Raw genomic sequence first — 6,000 nt, 5'->3', positions numbered from 1 at the left:
GTATCAAGTTTTACAACAATCAGTAATTCACTATTATATTATATTTCATAAATAAACAAAATAATAGGACTAATTAATATGTCACCTCAATTTCATGACAGATTATAGTATATATATGTACAAAAAATATATATGTATTAATATAATCTAATTAATTAACTAGTTAATTCCAGGAAATATTATTGTAGTTTCGCAAACTTGAATTTAATTAATATAATAATATGTATGGCATGCAAGTTAAATTATATATAGATTTAATTTTTCGTTGATTTTTTGCATATTAGTGCATGTATGCATCAATTTGACATCACTTGCTGGTCTTTGTTATTATAGAAATTTAATTATAAAATTTAATATGATATAAAAATTTAATTAAAAAAATATATAAAAATTTAATTAAAAATTTAATAAAATTATAGGAATCAACAAACTAATTAAAGCTTATATATACTAGCCATGTTAGTGCATGTATGCCTCAATTTGACATCACTTGCTCGTCACTAGTTAAGAGTATCTAAAACCATTAAATCTTTAGTCATAATTGATGGTAACATCAAGCCATGGATTTATATATTAGTAACTATAGAGAAGGAGAGTGTAAATTCATTGGGAGTTGATAAACTTGTATTAAAGTATGATAAACCAAGATGGTAATTTATTACAAGGATGGCAGTTTATATAGGTGTGATCAGTTATAATAAGGGAGAGTTTGAATTCTTGGTTGAGCCTCAATGTACTGAAAAGGTCTATGACACGTTAGATTTAGATTAATATTAAAAAAGGAAGAGTTCAAGTTGGACAGAATTAATTAAACAATAGAGAGCTTAACTGTTGTTGTGTAGAAAATTGGAAAAAAAAAAAGTCGAGAACAGGATTGGTTCCATTTTTTTGGAATTGAAACAAGTTAAAAATTTTTTTTATGTTTCTAATTTTTTTTTTTTGAAATGGTTTGTCACACTATATCTAACAAAAAAAAAAAACGAAATTGAGATGAAAAAACAGTTCAAAAAAGATAAAAAGAAATCACATTAGAGAACTATGTATTACTCTTATAAGCTTGACATTCAAATTTAGCACTGTTAATTTAACTTCTCCAAGAGTGGAGCCTCACGCTCTCCAAAAGTGGAGATACACTGCTTCGACAAGCGGAGCTCTGATCATAATTTATTCTCAACTCTAGTTCGGATACAAATTTAAAGACAATCACAAATAACTGAGAGAGACAAAACAAAAGAAGGGAATCAACTCAACTAGGCAAGTCATGGAAGATACAGAAAATTCAGGCATGGAAGGGGATGTTCTAGAACTGCAGGAATCTCCAGCTCAACATGGAGATAATACAGATCAGAAACTAGTTGGTCGGGTTTTGACGGAAAAGGTGCTAAATACGGTCACAGTGCGCAAAACAATTCTCAACATGTGGGGAGATCAGCAGGGTCTGGTGATCATCAATGTAGGACCAAACTCCTTTATCTTGAACTTCAAAAGTCCGGAGGAAGCTAGAAGAGCGTATGATGGTAGACCATGGAGAATTGAAGGGCATATGCTGAGTCTGCAATGGTGGAGCTCAAACCTGTCCATTGATGAGGTAAACTACAATCAGCTTCCTATTTGGGTCCAAATACATGGGTTACCTTATGATAAAATCAATATAAAAAATGATGAGAAAATAGGAGCAATAGTAGGGAGAGTGATAGGTGCTGAGGATCCTTTTGTTGAAGGAAACATGCTTAGATCCTTTTTGAGGGTGAGAGTGGAGATAAACGTTCAAATGGCTCTGAAAACGGGTTTCTGGTTCAAAAGAAATGATGGAAGTCACTCATGGGTTGAATTTAAATATGAAAAACTGTATGATTATTGTTATAAGTGTGGGAGAATTGGGCATGACAAAAGAGCATGTATGGAGGAGCTAGTGAGGTCATTAGTAAACCCAGAAATGCCTAGATATGGACCTGAACTCACAACTCTGGGGCTGAAGTCGATAGAAAATGAGGCAAGAAAGGCAGGAATCAGGAGGAGAAAGGAGGAACAAAATAATTGGGTAGAGGAGTTGTGGGAGGCGCATGAAAGAAGCTGGCAGGGGAGAGAGTGGCTGAAAAGACAATCACAGAAGGACAGAGGGGAGTCAAGTCTAGGAGGTGTGAGAAGCTCTTAAACTAGTGCCTCTGCCAAATCTTGGGATAGATTAGTAAATCCACATGAACAAATGGGAGAGAGACAAGTGGCAATACAAGAAGTGCAAGATCAAGATGAAGGGGCTGATGATGAAGGAATGAACGGTGAGAAGTACAACTCTATCTTCAAGGTAGATGATGGGACAGCAAACCACAAAGAAGGAAAAAAGAAGAAGGTCATCCCATAAAATCAGCAAGCCAGTGAGTCAGTAGCAATGGGAAGCGTAAATGAGGTCAGGGGATTAGATAAAGTAGGGGAGAAAGGGGAGGACAGCAGCAAAAATCCTAAGAAGAATATAGAGAAAGGTGGGCCAAGCATGAGAAGAATAGACAGTACAAAAAGAGGGGCATGGGCTTTCATAAACCAAAGGCCCAATAGAAACAGACAACAAATTAAAAGTGGGCCAACTGAAGAAGAAAGGAACCTCACTATTGGACAAATATTGAAGGAGTTCAAAAAAAATATGGCTGAAGAAAAAAGGAAGAAAAACAAAGAAAGAGAAGCTGAAGAAGGGCCCCAAAACAGAAATAACATGGACATTGATGGACAAATCAGACAGTACAAACCAAAAGAACAAGAGTCAAAACAAAAGAGCAAGCAACTAGTCACAGAGAGCGATGGAGGCTTCTATTATGTTGAACTAGCAGAAGAAGAAGAGAAAATAGAGCAGAAAAATGGCAAAGCAATTGTAGTGGCCAGAGAATACGAAACAGAACTTGTTCAAAGAATGGAGAAAAAGTTGAAGCTTAAAAGAAGAAAGGAAGAGGACCAACAGGAGCAGATTGAAAATTTTCTGAAAGAAGAAGAGAAAGCTATGTAGATGTGGGGGACCAACAAGAAGAACAAATGGAGCAGATGCCTAATTGAAGGAAGAGCGCATGAGGAAGAGTCAAAGATTAGAGAAGACTTAGAAGACTCAATGGCTGAGGAGGCGGGCCTACACAAGCCCCCAACTCAACCATGAGTATTATAAGTTGGAACTGCCGCAGGGTAGCGGCCCCTGCGACAGTTTCTGAACTGCACAGCATGTGCAAACAACTAAAGCCTGCAATAGTATTTCTTATGGAGACTAGAGCTAGAGAAAGTACTATTAAGAAGCTGAAAAGAAGGTTACATTTTGAGAATGTATTTCACATAGAACCCCGGGGACTGTCTGGAGGGCTATGCCTTTTGTGGAATGAAATATATAATATTGATATTTATTTCTGGTGTGATAATCATATAAAAGCCTGTATTGATGACAAAAAAGGGAAGAGATGGGAATGCAACTTCATATATGGAAACCCATGTCCCGGAAGAAGAAAAGAGCAATGGAGAGCAATCACAGCGAATAATGACAACAAGGGGGAACCACAACTATTCATAGGAGATTTCAACGATATTTTGAGCCAAGAGGAGAAAATTGGTCTACATCCAAAGCCACAAAGCCAGGTAAGAGAATTCAGGCAGTTTGTAGATATGAATTATCTTATGGACTTAGACATAAACGGAGGAAGATTCACGTGGTTCAGCAACCCAAGGAATGGATTTATCACCAGGGAGAGGATAGCTAGGGCGCTAGTCAAATGGGAATGGAAACTCCTGTACCAGCAGGCATCACTCAAAGCTCTGCCGGCTATTAGTTCTGACCATTGCCCATTAGTTTTGGACATAAATCAGATTCAAAGAACAGAGAGGAGTTTTAAATTCGAGGCTTTTTGGACCGATCATGACGAGTGCGAGAATACAGTAAGAAAGGGATGGGATAAAGAAGACGTCCATGGATGCGTTTGGAAAGGAATTACAAGGAGAATGGAAAATTGTAAAGAGGAGCTTAAAAATTGGAGCAAGAGGACATTTAAACGAGCAGACAAAGAAATCAACAAGTTGAAAGAGGAATTAAAGAAGCTACAAGAGTCGAAATTAACACAAGATAAGCAGGAGAAAATGCTGCAAATAAAGGAGAATATAGCTACTTTATGGAAACAGGAAGAAAAATTTTGGGGACAAAGAGCCAGGTTGAAGTGGTTGAAATGGGGAGACAAGAACACATCTTTTTTCCATGCCACAACCATTCAAAGAAGGGGAAGAAATCGAATTGATAAGCTTAAAAACGAGGCGGGCCTATGGATAGAGGATAGAAAAGAAATTATGAATCACATCGAGGAACGATTTGACGCGTTATTTACTTCCAACAACAAAAGAAATTGTGAATCAACCTTAAGCAAAATTTCAGTGAGAGTCACGGAAGACATGAATAGGGAGCTGATCTCAGAAGTCACAGAAGAGGAGATTAGAAAATCAGTCTTCAGCATAGGGAGCCTCAAGGCTCCAGGGCTAGATGGTCTGAATGGACTGTTCTACCAAAAACACTGGGAGATAATTAAGAAGGAGGTATGTGCAGTAGTAAGAGAATTCTTTCGAAATGGGTACTTGCCGGAAGAGATTAGTGAAACCATAGTAGTCTTAATTCCAAAGGTCAAGAATCCGGAAGAACTTAATCACTTAAGACCAATCAGCTGCTGTAATTTCATTTACAAAATTATAACCAGAGTCATAGTGTTAAGGCTGAAAGGGCTCCTCGAGGATATAGTGTCCCCAACCCAAAGTGCTTTTGTGGGAGGAAGGCTCATACAAGATAATATAGTAATTGTCCAAGAAGTTTATCATAGCCTAAACAAGAAAGGAAGAGAGGGATCACAGAATATAGCAATCAAGTTAGATATGAACAAGGCATATGATAGGTTAGAATGGGATTTCCTTGAAAATGTGCTCATGAGACTCAGGTTCACCGAAAAATGGGTTGAATTGGTGATGAAATGTGTCCGAAGTGCAAGTTATAGGGTGAAGGTCAACGGAGAGTTATCTAAGAGGATCAAGCCTCAGGGGGGTCTTCGACAAAGGGATCCATTATCCCCCTACCTTTTCAGTTTAGCAGCTGAGGTATTCACGATTCTAATGTAGGAGGCTCAAGCGAAAGGCTATATATCAGGCCTAAAGATAGCCCCAACAGCCCCGGTTCTTACTCATTTGTTGTTCGCAAACGATTGCATTATATTCGCGAAAGCAAAGGAGGAGGAGATATTTCAGATTATCACCGTGCTAAATGAATACACAGAGGCATCCAGACAAAGGATCAACTTGAACAAGTCAGGCATCACTTTTGGAAGCCAGGTCTCGATACAAACGAGAGTAGACATTGAAGAGATTTTAGGAATGACAACATGGGACACACCAGAAAAATACCTGGGGTTACCAGCCATATGGGGAAGATCTCATAACAAAGCTCTAGTATGGATTGAAGAAAAAATCATGAATAAACTAGAGGGATGGAAAGAAAGGTTGCTGAATCAAGCAGGCAAAGAAACACTGATAAAGTCTGTAATTCAAGCAATGCCATCATACGCCATGAATGTCATAAAGTTTCCCAAAAGCTTTTGCAGGAGAATTTGTACGAAGGTTGCAAGATTTTGGTGGGTAGCAGCGGGAAAAGAACGGGGCATCCATTGGAAAAAGTGGGACAGCATTACCGATAGCAAAAGCGAGGGGGGTTGGGGTTCAAAGACCTCAATAAACAAAATACGGCCTACCTTGCTAAACAAGCATGGAGAGCATTGAAGAATCCAGATGCAATCTGGGTACAAGTTTTGAAATCGATATATTTTCCGGATGGCAACTTTTGGACAGCGACACGTAAAAAGGGTGCATGATGGGTCTGGAGAAGCATCTTGCATGGAAGAGAGTTATTAAAGGAAAGAGCAAAGTGGAGCATTGGAGATGGTTCCAAAGTAAACATATGGAAAGACAATTGGATCACCGGGAGGAACAAGCCTCTTAATGCAAACA

Source organism: Arachis ipaensis, chromosome B04, assembly GCF_000816755.2.
Source record: "Arachis ipaensis cultivar K30076 chromosome B04, Araip1.1, whole genome shotgun sequence".
NCBI classification, from domain to species: Eukaryota; Viridiplantae; Streptophyta; class Magnoliopsida; order Fabales; family Fabaceae; genus Arachis; species Arachis ipaensis.
This window is presented reverse-complemented; position numbering follows the sequence as displayed.